Below are 16,237 nucleotides of genomic sequence, written 5' to 3'. Positions count from 1 at the left end.
TCCACGAGATAAAACTTTTTTTTGTACACAAAGAGCTGAACAACTTCCAGTAAGAACTGAAAATATAACTTAGGGGAAGAGAATAAAAACCTGACCTGCTAAACGTTGAATATGTTGAAATAGATTTTGATTATTATCATCATGATCATGATTCTGGTCTATAAATTGATTTTTTAAAGCAGAAAATAAATATATATTGTACCCTGGTTAATAGCTTGAAAAATAAAATTCTGTCCTAAGCTGACAAGGACATAAATATTTTGACCATTCTAACCCTCCCCTTGCTTTTTTAATCAAATGGTCCCAAGACAGAACAATGTATATACGGATATATATTATTTGCTTGCACTTTGCCATAGGAAATAAATAAGATGTCCTAGAAACAGGTCAGGTGTAAAAGAATATTCACATGCCCCTTCAACACCCACCTCCCCCTTTTTTTAATCTAGCTAATGTATCAATTGTTGGTCCCCTAATTTCAGATTGACTATATGGAACAAATGAAAATTGATTGTAAGATTTGTACCTGTTCCTACTGGAATAACTCGTCCTGTATACAGCCTGTTTTGAAAGGGTGAAGATCCTTGGTCAGCTTTGGCTTTGCTGGAAGAGGGTTGGACGAGATGTTGACATCTTGCTTGACTATCATGTCAATGAATTCCAGAAAAGTCCCTGTACTTCGAGCATATTCAAAGACAAGATGATGTAACAACCATAGGAAAATAAACCACTCCTTGTCTTATATAAAATAAGGAGTCCTGTTGGAAATTCTACACCATTAAGTTTTCAGTATTATTCAGACTTCCTAAATGTAGATGAATGGTAGTCTGTATCTGTACGAATATGTTTGGTTACCAATGCTGGATTCAATACCACGGTAGAGTCTACCGTAGAGAGAGTGTCGTTGATTTATTGATGGTGTGCCAGAGCAGTTTTGACACTCTCAATCTCAATTTTGGTGCGAGCAAGGTGGTTCCACTGGCTCACTTTTTTTTTTACGAAGAATGATTTAGAATACTTTTGTTTTGCTCGTTGAAATCTAAAAACACTTTTTGCTGTTCATGGACTTATTTTTCCAATCAATATTTACCATGTTTATTCACTAAATTATTGTCATGATTGTCAAATTTCTTGGCAGTAATTATTTTTTTTGGAAATGCTATTTTGGTCTTTAGTGCATTCAGATATCTTAAATAGTTTGTAATATGTAGATGTATAAGGCTAGAATAGCCCACATGCTCATCCTAGATTATTAAAGTCACAAACTTCACTGTAAACATTTGTCTGCCAAACCATCACTGGGAGCTGACATGTTTGAAATCTTACCCAAGGGAGATAAGTCAATGGAAGAGCATAAAAGATGGACTCCCTGGTTTCAGACAATTTATTGATTTTTGGACTTGCAGTACAAATACGTCTTATTTCATTTTTCAGATAAATTGATTTAACTTGTTAGAATGATTTTATGAGCCATTTTAGTACCAATTGTGTTTAGAATTTAATTAAAATCAAAATCAAAATGTGTCAATTTGGGACTAAAATCACCATTCTTCCAAGGCATAAATTAACATATAATAGTTATTTGCCAAGCTTAATATTTTGTTTTGATATAAAACATACCCTATAGTTAAAACCGATATAAGTTGCAAACAAATCCGGAATGGGTCTTGCAAGATAGAAGCGAATGAAAACCACGTAAATTCATGTATGAAAAACCCCGCCTTTGTGTGCTTGCTCCTGGCAATGTGCCAAATCGTTTAAATTTTCATTTGTATTGATCATAACATAGTAAAATGGATGAGTTTCAGCTGACATTACTCTAAAAACTCAACTACCCCATTTAATATGCTTCTGGGTCATTCTTAAAAGGCATAAAAAAGTTGGATTTTTCCTTGGTTTCATTATGAATTTACAGAATTATGCAAATGAGGCTGTTACTAAAAATAGATACGATTCTGGGAAAAATTAAGTTGTCAAATTCTTTTATTTTATATCAAGGATTAAGATGATGTATAAAAATTTGTCAAGTTGTGATTGTCGATTTGGACGATTTTCTGAATATTGCATGGTTTTCTGGCGGATTGGCTCTTAAGTAGACCACAACTATTTGGACAGTGATTTCTTGGTGTCAATCAGGTTTGGGTAAAATCCGGGTTTGATGAGTATTGCCCAGCCCAGTGGGAAATACTGGGAAAACCCGAGTTTTACCGGGTAGTACTGGGCAATACTGGGTTATATGAAATACTGGCCTGAATTTTAAGGAGTATCAGTGATCAATCAAAAATGCAATGTATTAAAAATATTTATAAAAATAAGACATAGTATTTTGATTTATAAATAAGTTTACTTGTTTGAGAATCTTATAATACAAGTGTATAAATCTGAGAAAGTATTGTCCCAGCATCACTAAGAAAAGGGTACATAAAGACAAATAAGACAAATGCGAAAATCTTAAATCTTTTCTCAATAGTCCTAACAATCTATTAAATCACCATTCTGTCTAGATTGGTCAAACTGTTAACATAAAGCCTAAGAATTCAATTTGTTTTTTCTTTCAAATATATATAACTAATACATGTAATATTAACAATTAACAATTATCTGTAAAGAAAATTACTTTTAAACAATTTCTGTTCATTGCTAAAAATGTTTACTTTAGTTTTAGCATATTTATATGTAAATCACTAATTAATAAGTAATTATTTAGATTATAGAACACAGATTTGTTTATATAACAATAATCAGCCTTTTGATTTCTATAACTGTTCATAACTTGTTCCCTTAGGGTGTTTATTTAGCAATATGATTGATAACAATTAATATTTATAATTCACAAACACTGCAATAGAATGCATTTTTTCAAAGTTTGTATTATTGAAACAAAGCTTGGAAAATAACAAAGTATTCTAAAATGTGCAAAACTTGTATTCTGCCTAGTACATAGAATTAGTGAAGAAATGGAAGAAATTGAAATTTCAATCTTCTAGAAATGACTTTGAATGGTTATCTGTATAAAATGTATTTATTTAGCTATAATACTATGAAACTACAACAATTCTCTACTATTTTGTGTATAAATAAGCCCAAAAAATCATAATGCCAAGTATTGCCCAGTATTACCCGTTTCTCGGAGTATTGCCCAGCCAAGGAAAAACCGGGTTTTCCCGCCTGGGTAAAACTTTGCCAACCCTGGTGTCAACGGGTTAAACATGAAATAAAGTCACCTGCTTATAGCATATATATCAAGATTTATCGCTGTTTTTCTCCTCATATTCCTATAAACAGCGATAAAGTAGAAATTTGGTCTTGCATAAATGTCGAAAACTATTTTCTACCCTACTTTTACTGTAGCTAATTATTTTGCATGCCCCGACTACGATAAAACTGGGTCCTTTTTGTCGGTCTGTTCCTTTGTCAGTCCGGATTTTCCATCGTCGGTTTGTCCGTTCCATATCGGGTTCGGATTTTAGATCAAGCTATAGTCACATCATATTGAAATATAGAACACATGCTTATTATGATGTGAAATAATATGAAAAATAACGTTTTTGAGCCAAACTATACGGTTATATTGATTTTGCAAGCTTTACTTTCTTTTTGTGAGTCGATAAATCATGCCACAGAGTTTTTACATGGTTGTGATAATCGTCTTACATGAATTTCTAACACCCTGTGCTGTTTTTAGAATCAAAATATGTGACATATCGAATTAAAAAAATGCGTTATTCTTGGAGCTTTAACCATGGTATCGACCTCACATATATGGGAATATTGAGTTGGTAAAGCATTATTTGTTGAATTCGTAAATAAAACTGATTTTGATTTGTTTGTCTTGTTTTTTTTTTCATTTTCGAGAAGTGACTGAAGCTTTGGTTACATCCAAAGGAAAAGTACATCTTGGGTTTATCATTTACGGGTATTACTACAATTCATTTAAACACAGTCAGCTTCTTTTTTAAATTTCCAATTCAAATTTGTGCATAGATAGTAGTTGGTACGCTTGTACGATGCCATACACATGTTATCAATTTCTTTGTAAAAAAATCAAGTAGCACAAAAAAAAAAAAAAAGAGAAGAAAACAGCACTTCATAAAATTCATGCATTTGAGGCGGTTTTCTGATTTACCTTCATCAGGAGAGCTCAAGCCGAAAATTTGAAAGAAAAGGATGTACAAGATTTGAAATAGTTGAAGAGATTTATGACCAAAATAGACCTAAAATAATAGCCAAATCAATCTAAGGCCATCTGTGCCTGATGGAGTTGAAACCTAAGTTTCATAATATTTTTCAATTGATAAACGTACAAATTCAGAAAGTTTCATATAAATCAAGTCAGTACCGAAGTCCTGTAGACTGAGCTGCTGATACCTTCGGGATTAATAGTCCAACAGCAGCGGTATCAACCCCGTGCTGTAAAAAATGAAATCAACACTTTATAGATTTCATGCGTCTGAAGCGCGTTTTTGGATTTACCTTCATTAACGAACAAATAACGAATACAGTAGTTGATTAATTTGTCAGTTTAGAAAGAGTTAATATTCAGGGGTTTAATAAAAATTCAAACTATCGTCGATGTTGAAGTGACTGCCCGGCAAATATGAAATCATTTACACGGTACATAAAGGCAACAGTAGTATTCAAAATTCATAAATCGATTGAGAAAAAAAAAACAAATCCGGGTTACAAACTAAAACTGAGGGAAACACATCAAATATAAGAGGAGAACAACGACACAACATAAACACAACACTAAAATGCAACACATACAGAAACAAACTATAATATAACAATGGCCATTTTCCCCTGACTTGGTACAGGACATTTTAAGAAAAAATGGTGGGTTGAACCTGGTTTTGTGGCTAGCCAAACCTCCCGCTTTTATGGCAATGTTAAATATAACATTAAAATGACAAGATTACATGACAGGACTACAATGCAAATAAATGGGAGAACATACAGGATAGAGACACACACAAATAATAGCTATCAAAAGGTACCAGGCTTATAGTTTAATACGCCAGACGCGCGTTTCGTCCACACAAGACCTATCAGAGACGCTCAGATAAAAAAAGTTCGAAAGCCAAAACAAGTACAAGGTTGAAGAGCATTGAGGACCAAAAGTTCCAAAAAGTAGTGCCAAATACGGCTAAGGTTATATGCCTGGGATAAGAAAATCCTAAGTATTTAGAATAATTTATACTTTTGCAAACAGTAAATTTATAAAAATTACTATATAATAGATATACATTTTACATGTAACACCGAAGTGGTGACTCACTACAGAATAAAAACGAATACGTAAAACAACTTAAATCAGCACACAAAAAAGGCACAGCCGAACAACGTATCATATGTTAGCCGAAGAGATCAACGCACAATGTGACGTCACATATAATTTCTATAAGTTTCCAAAAAATAGGATAGAGTACAATATTAAGTTTGTAATACTGATATAACATGTATAAATAACAATGAAAATTACAATACTTATTAATATACAATTGTGGTAGTAATTAGGTAATTAATTGTAATATCAAGCTATGTTGGTATTTCTTCTAAATCAAACTAAACCAAATACATCGTACAAATTTAGTTGACCCAAACGTAAAATCTTATAAATGAACTGGATGATTAATTATCTTTACCTTAACACACGAATAGAACAGAAAAAAAAGATTTACAACTACAAACGATAAGACATTTGACAAAATCCTAAGAGAATAACAAATATAACATCAAAACTAAATACATGGATTTTGGATAGAAAAATACCGTGACACGTCTTATAGCAATGCGAAATCACACTCAGCAAAACAGTCACAATCGGGAATGAGCTACGTTCGGTACTTAAAAGATCATACGACGTAATGGCAAACCACAATCTAACACGTGGTAAAAATGTCCTTTGTTAGTTTGGACAAAGACACATCGTATGAATCAACCAATTCGTGATGGTGTCCAACGTTTCTGCTTTAAGAGCACACTCCTGCATATGAGGTCCGTATAGTATAAACATGCACGAGCATAACGTATCAACTGAGATATGTAAACACCATACGAAGGGGCAGCGGGTATGTTACTGCTGAGAAATGGGAAATTGATAATTGGGAAGTTGAAATCGTCCCGTTTATCATAGATTTTCGTGTGAAGTCGTCCATCTGTGTCAACATTGAGGAAAAGATCAAGGTATGAAGCAGTCCTTCTAGTATCAGTAGTATCCTTAATTTCAAGTTCACTGGGATATATGAGATGTAAGTATTGGCTGAAATATGGGTCATTCAATAAAAGGACATCATCAATATATCTGAAAGTAAAATTAAAGAATTTCGCAGGGTGCTTTTTTTTTTTTGTCTTTTAGAAGGTTCTGAATGAATTCTGCTTCATACGAGTACAAAAACAAATCGGCCAGTAGGGGTGCACAATTAGTACCCATTGGAATACCGACTGTCTGTTGAAATATCAATCCTTCAAACTCAACAAATATATTGTCAATCAAAAAGTCCAGCATTTTGATAATATCATCTTCAGTATATTTTCTTGGTTCTTCACAAAATATGAATTATTGTAACCCAAAAACAAGAAATTTGTATTTACGATTCCCATTTTTATAGAAAAAGCTCTGTTTAATGAGATGATGAAGTCGATCTTTCAACTGAGCATGGGGAATATTAGTGTAAAGCGTAGAAAAATCTAAATTCTTTATGTTGCTGTAAAACTGCAAAGATTGTCATCGAAGATTAAGCAGTAGATCTTTCGAATTTTTGAGAATCCACATCTGGTTAACACCACTGGTAGAATATATATCATCACAATATTTTTGAAGCCCATCTTTTACTGTAGAAAGAATAGTAGTCAGTACTTTAGAAAGATGTTTAGTCGAACATTATGATGACCCAGCTATGTATCGTTCTTTCTATGGAGTTTTGTGAAGTTTTGGTATCCAGTATAATGACGGTAAATCTTCTTCGTTTTCTTTGATGTTGATACCAAAAGAAAGAAGGACAGATTTGTGATTTTGTAAAATTTCGTCCTTGCTAAATGATGTTAAAGAATATGTAGGATTACCAGTTGATCTATTTATTCCAAGCTCTTTTGTGAGACATTGCAAATAATGGGTTTTACATATGAAGACAATATTATTGGAGGTTTTATCTGCTGGAACAACGACACATTTGTCATGCAAAGAGGATAAAGCATCCACAACCTCCGGATTCTTAAAAGGGTTAGTAAAACTTTACATTATATTACAATTAAAATATAAATTTATTCCTTAATACAGAAGCGGAGTTATACGGAGCAAAAATACGGAGGACATATCATTATGTTTCCCATAGGAGATTGATAACATGTTTCAGTAGCCATATCCGTCTATTTAAAATTTGTAGTTGCAAATTTAATTTTTTGAGGACTTTGATGGACATTTTTTCCATTCCTGCAGAAGGTGTAACTCGGACTTGGTGGGTCAGTGCAAAATCACCCTCCGCCCTCCGGTCGTCGGGCTGATCTTACACTGACACACCTCGTCCTCATGGGATAACTATTTTACATCCCACCTCTTCTAGATTATATGAAAAAAACATTTACGCTTCATAACATTTAGTTCAAAATGTCATACAATAATTTTAATATACTATATATATAACTATATAGTATATGCCCTTTATAAGCACCGGATACAATGTTTAAATATGTTAAATTAACAGTGAGTTTGTATCCAGTCGTCCTGGTGTAGAGGTATGTAATATAGTTGCTTCATATGCTTAAGGTCTTGAGTTCGATTCCCCGCATAGACACTGGACATTGAGTGGATTTTTTCTACATAAATTTTGAAAGTTAGTCTTTATTCCGCAAACATCATGTACATATTTCTAAGTTTTATTGTGTGTTCGACATTCCCGCCAAAATGTTACAGAACAAAAGAAAGCATGCAGAACAAAGAAACTCAAGGTAGGGTGATCTGGTAGGATCTCTAAGGTGACCTTTATGATTGCTTGGTATAAAATGCTGTCTCCCTGATATTAACCTTATATCTCACTTTTTTTTATATTGCAAAAATATCGCTTACTGGAAGAAACTACTTAAAAATGTCATGCATAATATATTGTAATGAATAATATAATATATGGAGTATACGTTACAAAAACAAAAAACGAGGAAAAAGAATATAATGCATGTTGTTTACGCTTCATACAATATCTAAAAGCAAACAGTTGAGAGAAAATTACTGCAAAATATATGATCTTTTTTTTTATAGACTTACCTGTAAGGAACTCGATGTTAACTGTTTTACCCGGACTACTTTAGTAAAAAAATCAAAATGGCTGTTTTTTTATCATCAAGGTAAACGAAACACTATATAAGTAGCCATAAAACTATCATATACCACCTTCAGTGATAGTATTTCAATTGAAGTGCATGCATCCGTAAAAAAATGTGTGATAAGCAATCCTACTTATGTCAATTAAAAATATAGACACCTAAAACTACCGTACCGTTAAAAGATCATACAGATATTATAAGTTACATAGTGTGCTAGTGACCTAATACGATATATATGGGGTCAGAAAATTCCATATGGGGTGAGAGCGAAGCTCGAATTCCCATATGGAATTTACTGACACCATACATATCGTATTAGGTCACCAGCAAACTATGTAACGAATTTATATTACAGACTATCTTAACATGTTGTATTTAGACTAGTGGCCTATCAAAGTTACCAAGTCTTCAATACCGTTAGTATTAACAACCTACTTCCATTGGTCTTTACAAAAACAAATGCTAACAATAACAACTTGTTAGCTTTAAATGTGTTTTATGAATTTACTTCAAATGTTCATCATCAATTTCTTCGTATGTTGAAACCTTTTAAGATACCGCTACTAACCGTGTATTGAAATAAGACCCGCCTACAAACATAATATGGAATATACACGGTCTCCACGTGGTTGCTTTTAACTAATCATATTCCTAGAAATATCCTCGATATTGTTCTGTTGTTGGTATATAAATCCTAATTTTGACATCTAGTCGGTACATTGGCGAACTTTTCTTAAATATGTTAAAGAATTTAAAAAACAAAAACATTGTATGATTTCTTTTTTATTAAAACACAACATCGTGCGACAGTTCAGAAGTATCAAATCGTAATTTTCGAAAAAAAAAAAACCAAAACATTCGTCCCCTATTTATAGGTATACAAACACGAGCATCATAAATTGATTCGTTATTAACACTGGCTTCATCACGTCAGAAAAAAAGTGATATATATAGAAACTGTAGAATCATAGAAGAAGGGAAGGCATACCTCTTCTGTATAGATGTTTATACTGATCAATATTTGAACTTAAGATCATGCCAACCAGCACATATACGTAGCCAATATCCCCTTCAATCTTGCTAGACGCATATAAACTAAATTTACAAATCGTCGCAACAACAAGTTATGTTTGATAAGGCCACTACCAAATATTTTTTTAGTTTTTCGGAGCCCTACTGTATTTATTTGAATTAGTATCACGATCGTCAAACCAACCATTGAAGAAAAATTTGCACAGAGAACTTTATAAAAAGGATTTAAGAAAACCATATGATTTGCAATATCTGAAGCAATCGTTATAAAGTGGCGCCTTGTGTCACATTTTTAATATTTAGTCAATATAGGTCACGATACAATAACTCCTACATATAGGTGGTCCAGCATTGTATTCTATTTCAATTAGAGCGGGGTAAGTTTTATGTTTTGTCATTTGTAGATACGTAGAAACAAGTATCTTGTCTTTGGGAGGGATAAATCGTACTTTGTACAAATTCATTCTGATTCAAACAAAAAATTCTCTGAAACTGACATTACCACGATCCTTGATTTCTTGAGTGACAACATATTTTTCACCAAACTATTGGCATTCCCATGGTAATCAACTGTGCTCTTCTTTGCCAACTTATTCCTTTATTCATATGAGGCTGGCTTTATACAGGAGCTTCTTAGGAAGAAATAAAAGGAGTTAGCATTACCCTTTAACTTTACTCTCCGTTATATAGATGATGTTATCTCACTAAATATTCAAAGTTTTGTGACTATATCTCCAAGTTGATACGAAATTCCAGGGCTTGTTTTTCTTTTCATGATTTGACAGAAGTTTGCTGCTCACAATGAAGCTATTAAACCAAGAGTTCCATGTGGTTAAGTTGAAATCATCCCTTCGTTAATTTTACGTACGCCGTCACGATTGGGTTGACCTATATGGAATATCTGTTTCACAGATGACGACGGATATGTTCCAACTGTCGTAACCACAAACCCGTTCTCTTTTCCCTAATGTGACCTACCGAATTAGACTTATCACCGGGTTTGTACTAACATAAGAAACAATATGACGGGTGCCACATGTGGAGCTGGATCTGCTTACCCTTCCGGAGCACCTGATATCACCCCTAGCTTTGTTTTACAGGATTTCCTGTTGCTTGTTCTGAAGTTATTAGTGTTGTTCATTGTGCTTTTTAATTTTGCAATGTTTGTTTTGTTTATACCGGTAACAGTGTCGTCTAAATTTAGTCATGAAAAACTTGTTTTAATTTCAAAATTTCACATTCGGTCAAGTTTTAGTCAGAAAAGTTTACATCACTGATGGTCTAGAATTTGGTGTTGTCTTAGGGTAAGATAAGGGTCAAAAACCGGATTTTCCCGCCTGGGTAAAACTTTGCCAACCCTGGTGTCAATGGGTTAAACATGAAATAAAGTCACCTGCTTATAGCATATATATCAAGATTTATCGCTGTTTTTCTCCTCATATTCCTATAAACAGCGATAAAGTAGAAATTTGGTCTTGCATAAATGTCGAAAACTATTTTCTACCCTACTTTTACTGTAGCTAATTATTTTGCATGCCCCGACTACGATAAAACTGGGTCCTTTTTGTCGGTCTGTTCCTTTGTCAGTCCGGATTTTCCATCGTCGGTTTGTCCGTTCCATATCGGGTTCGGATTTTAGATCAAGCTATAGTCACATCATATTGAAATATAGAACACATGCTTATTATGATGTGAAATAATATGAAAAATAACGTTTTTGAGCCAAACTATACGGTTATATTGATTTTGCAAGCTTTACTTTCTTTTTGTGAGTCGATAAATCATGCCACAGAGTTTTTACATGGTTGTGATAATCGTCTTACATGAATTTCTAACACCCTGTGCTGTTTTTAGAATCAAAATATGTGACATATCGAATTAAAAAAATGCGTTATTCTTGGAGCTTTAACCATGGTATCGACCTCACATATATGGGAATATTGAGTTGGTAAAGCATTATTTGTTGAATTCGTAAATAAAACTGATTTTGATTTGTTTGTCTTGTTTTTTTTTTCATTTTCGAGAAGTGACTGAAGCTTTGGTTACATCCAAAGGAAAAGTACATCTTGGGTTTATCATTTACGGGTATTACTACAATTCATTTAAACACAGTCAGCTTCTTTTTTAAATTTCCAATTCAAATTTGTGCATAGATAGTAGTTGGTACGCTTGTACGATGCCATACACATGTTATCAATTTCTTTGTAAAAAAATCAAGTAGCACAAAAAAAAAAAAAAAAGAAGAAAACAGCACTTCATAAAATTCATGCATTTGAGGCGGTTTTCTGATTTACCTTCATCAGGAGAGCTCAAGCCGAAAATTTGAAAGAAAAGGATGTACAAGATTTGAAATAGTTGAAGAGATTTATGACCAAAATAGACCTAAAATAATAGCCAAATCAATCTAAGGCCATCTGTGCCTGATGGAGTTGAAACCTAAGTTTCATAATATTTTTCAATTGATAAACGTACAAATTCAGAAAGTTTCATATAAATCAAGTCAGTACCGAAGTCCTGTAGACTGAGCTGCTGATACCTTCGGGATTTATAGTCCAACAGCAGCGGTATCAACCCCGTGCTGTAAAAAATGAAATCAACACTTTATAGATTTCATGCGTCTGAAGCGCGTTTTTGGATTTACCTTCATTAACGAACAAATAACGAATACAGTAGTTGATTAATTTGTCAGTTTAGAAAGAGTTAATATTCAGGGGTTTAATAAAAATTCAAACTATCGTCGATGTTGAAGTGACTGCCCGGCAAATATGAAATCATTTACACGGTACATAAAGGCAACAGTAGTATTCAAAATTCATAAATCGATTGAGAAAAAAAAAACAAATCCGGGTTACAAACTAAAACTGAGGGAAACACATCAAATATAAGAGGAGAACAACGACACAACATAAACACAACACTAAAATGCAACACATACAGAAACAAACTATAATATAACAATGGCCATTTTCCCCTGACTTGGTACAGGACATTTTAAGAAAAAATGGTGGGTTGAACCTGGTTTTGTGGCTAGCCAAACCTCCCGCTTTTATGGCAATGTTAAATATAACATTAAAATGACAAGATTACATGACAGGACTACAATGCAAATAAATGGGAGAACATACAGGATAGAGACACACACAAATAATAGCTATCAAAAGGTACCAGGCTTATAGTTTAATACGCCAGACGCGCGTTTCGTCCACACAAGACCTATCAGAGACGCTCAGATAAAAAAAGTTCGAAAGCCAAAACAAGTACAAGGTTGAAGAGCATTGAGGACCAAAAGTTCCAAAAAGTAGTGCCAAATACGGCTAAGGTTATATGCCTGGGATAAGAAAATCCTAAGTATTTAGAATAATTTATACTTTTGCAAACAGTAAATTTATAAAAATTACTATATAATAGATATACATTTTACATGTAACACCGAAGTGGTGACTCACTACAGAATAAAAACGAATACGTAAAACAACTTAAATCAGCACACAAAAAAGGCACAGCCGAACAACGTATCATATGTTAGCCGAAGAGATCAACGCACAATGTGACGTCACATATAATTTCTATAAGTTTCCAAAAAATAGGATAGAGTACAATATTAAGTTTGTAATACTGATATAACATGTATAAATAACAATGAAAATTACAATACTTATTAATATACAATTGTGGTAGTAATTAGGTAATTAATTGTAATATCAAGCTATGTTGGTATTTCTTCTAAATCAAACTAAACCAAATACATCGTACAAATTTAGTTGACCCAAACGTAAAATCTTATAAATGAACTGGATGATTAATTATCTTTACCTTAACACACGAATAGAACAGAAAAAAAAGATTTACAACTACAAACGATAAGACATTTGACAAAATCCTAAGAGAATAACAAATATAACATCAAAACTAAATACATGGATTTTGGATAGAAAAATACCGTGACACGTCTTATAGCAATGCGAAATCACACTCAGCAAAACAGTCACAATCGGGAATGAGCTACGTTCGGTACTTAAAAGATCATACGACGTAATGGCAAACCACAATCTAACACGTGGTAAAAATGTCCTTTGTTAGTTTGGACAAAGACACATCGTATGAATCAACCAATTCGTGATGGTGTCCAACGTTTCTGCTTTAAGAGCACACTCCTGCATATGAGGTCCGTATAGTATAAACATGCACGAGCATAACGTATCAACTGAGATATGTAAACACCATACGAAGGGGCAGCGGGTATGTTACTGCTGAGAAATGGGAAATTGATAATTGGGAAGTTGAAATCGTCCCGTTTATCATAGATTTTCGTGTGAAGTCGTCCATCTGTGTCAACATTGAGGAAAAGATCAAGGTATGAAGCAGTCCTTCTAGTATCAGTAGTATCCTTAATTTCAAGTTCACTGGGATATATGAGATGTAAGTATTGGCTGAAATATGGGTCATTCAATAAAAGGACATCATCAATATATCTGAAAGTAAAATTAAAGAATTTCGCAGGGTGCTTTTTTTTTTTTGTCTTTTAGAAGGTTCTGAATGAATTCTGCTTCATACGAGTACAAAAACAAATCGGCCAGTAGGGGTGCACAATTAGTACCCATTGGAATACCGACTGTCTGTTGAAATATCAATCCTTCAAACTCAACAAATATATTGTCAATCAAAAAGTCCAGCATTTTGATAATATCATCTTCAGTATATTTTCTTGGTTCTTCACAAAATATGAATTATTGTAACCCAAAAACAAGAAATTTGTATTTACGATTCCCATTTTTATAGAAAAAGCTCTGTTTAATGAGATGATGAAGTCGATCTTTCAACTGAGCATGGGGAATATTAGTGTAAAGCGTAGAAAAATCTAAATTCTTTATGTTGCTGTAAAACTGCAAAGATTGTCATCGAAGATTAAGCAGTAGATCTTTCGAATTTTTGAGAATCCACATCTGGTTAACACCACTGGTAGAATATATATCATCACAATATTTTTGAAGCCCATCTTTTACTGTAGAAAGAATAGTAGTCAGTACTTTAGAAAGATGTTTAGTCGAACATTATGATGACCCAGCTATGTATCGTTCTTTCTATGGAGTTTTGTGAAGTTTTGGTATCCAGTATAATGACGGTAAATCTTCTTCGTTTTCTTTGATGTTGATACCAAAAGAAAGAAGGACAGATTTGTGATTTTGTAAAATTTCGTCCTTGCTAAATGATGTTAAAGAATATGTAGGATTACCAGTTGATCTATTTATTCCAAGCTCTTTTGTGAGACATTGCAAATAATGGGTTTTACATATGAAGACAATATTATTGGAGGTTTTATCTGCTGGAACAACGACACATTTGTCATGCAAAGAGGATAAAGCATCCACAACCTCCGGATTCTTAAAAGGGTTAGTAAAACTTTACATTATATTACAATTAAAATATAAATTTATTCCTTAATACAGAAGCGGAGTTATACGGAGCAAAAATACGGAGGACATATCATTATGTTTCCCATAGGAGATTGATAACATGTTTCAGTAGCCATATCCGTCTATTTAAAATTTGTAGTTGCAAATTTAATTTTTTGAGGACTTTGATGGACATTTTTTCCATTCCTGCAGAAGGTGTAACTCGGACTTGGTGGGTCAGTGCAAAATCACCCTCCGCCCTCCGGTCGTCGGGCTGATCTTACACTGACACACCTCGTCCTCATGGGATAACTATTTTACATCCCACCTCTTCTAGATTATATGAAAAAAACATTTACGCTTCATAACATTTAGTTCAAAATGTCATACAATAATTTTAATATACTATATATATAACTATATAGTATATGCCCTTTATAAGCACCGGATACAATGTTTAAATATGTTAAATTAACAGTGAGTTTGTATCCAGTCGTCCTGGTGTAGAGGTATGTAATATAGTTGCTTCATATGCTTAAGGTCTTGAGTTCGATTCCCCGCATAGACACTGGACATTGAGTGGATTTTTTCTACATAAATTTTGAAAGTTAGTCTTTATTCCGCAAACATCATGTACATATTTCTAAGTTTTATTGTGTGTTCGACATTCCCGCCAAAATGTTACAGAACAAAAGAAAGCATGCAGAACAAAGAAACTCAAGGTAGGGTGATCTGGTAGGATCTCTAAGGTGACCTTTATGATTGCTTGGTATAAAATGCTGTCTCCCTGATATTAACCTTATATCTCACTTTTTTTTATATTGCAAAAATATCGCTTACTGGAAGAAACTACTTGAAAATGTCATGCATAATATATTGTAATGAATAATATAATATATGGAGTATACGTTACAAAAACAAAAAACGAGGAAAAAGAATATAATGCATGTTGTTTACGCTTCATACAATATCTAAAAGCAAACAGTTGAGAGAAAATTACTGCAAAATATATGATCTTTTTTTTTATAGACTTACCTGTAAGGAACTCGATGTTAACTGTTTTACCCGGACTACTTTAGTAAAAAAATCAAAATGGCTGTTTTTTTATCATCAAGGTAAACGAAACACTATATAAGTAGCCATAAAACTATCATATACCACCTTCAGTGATAGTATTTCAATTGAAGTGCATGCATCCGTAAAAAAATGTGTGATAAGCAATCCTACTTATGTCAATTAAAAATATAGACACCTAAAACTACCGTACCGTTAAAAGATCATACAGATATTATAAGTTACATAGTGTGCTAGTGACCTAATACGATATATATGGGGTCAGAAAATTCCATATGGGGTGAGAGCGAAGCTCGAATTCCCATATGGAATTTACTGACACCATACATATCGTATTAGGTCACCAGCAAACTATGTAACGAATTTATATTACAGACTATCTTAACATGTTGTATTTAGACTAGTGGCCTATCAAAGTT

At 33.2% G+C, this 16,237-nt stretch overlaps 1 protein-coding gene across 11 annotated transcripts in view; it reads right to left on the bottom strand.

The window, feature by feature from the left end:
• Positions 1 to 15,865, bottom strand: part of LOC127711645 (uncharacterized) — a 151,074-nt gene extending 135,209 nt beyond the window's left edge. For 7 of the 11 annotated variants that reach the window (XM_052217753.1, XM_052217762.1, XM_052217767.1 and 4 more), the window contains exon 1: positions 8,261 to 8,341. The gene's annotated coding sequence lies outside the window, so the exon portion shown is untranslated. Of the gene's footprint in view, positions 1 to 8,260; positions 8,342 to 15,779 lie in introns of those variants that run through there. The other 4 variants (XM_052217754.1, XM_052217758.1, XM_052217757.1 and 1 more) reach the window with 3 other exon arrangements.
• Positions 15,866 to 16,237: the final 372 nt, after the last annotated feature.

This window comes from Mytilus californianus, unplaced genomic scaffold (genome assembly GCF_021869535.1).
Source record: "Mytilus californianus isolate M0D057914Y unplaced genomic scaffold, xbMytCali1.0.p SCAF_8, whole genome shotgun sequence".
NCBI lineage: Eukaryota > Metazoa > Mollusca > Bivalvia > Mytilida > Mytilidae > Mytilus > Mytilus californianus.
Note: the sequence above shows the minus strand (reverse complement) of the source record. Positions and strands in the feature narration are given on the sequence as shown.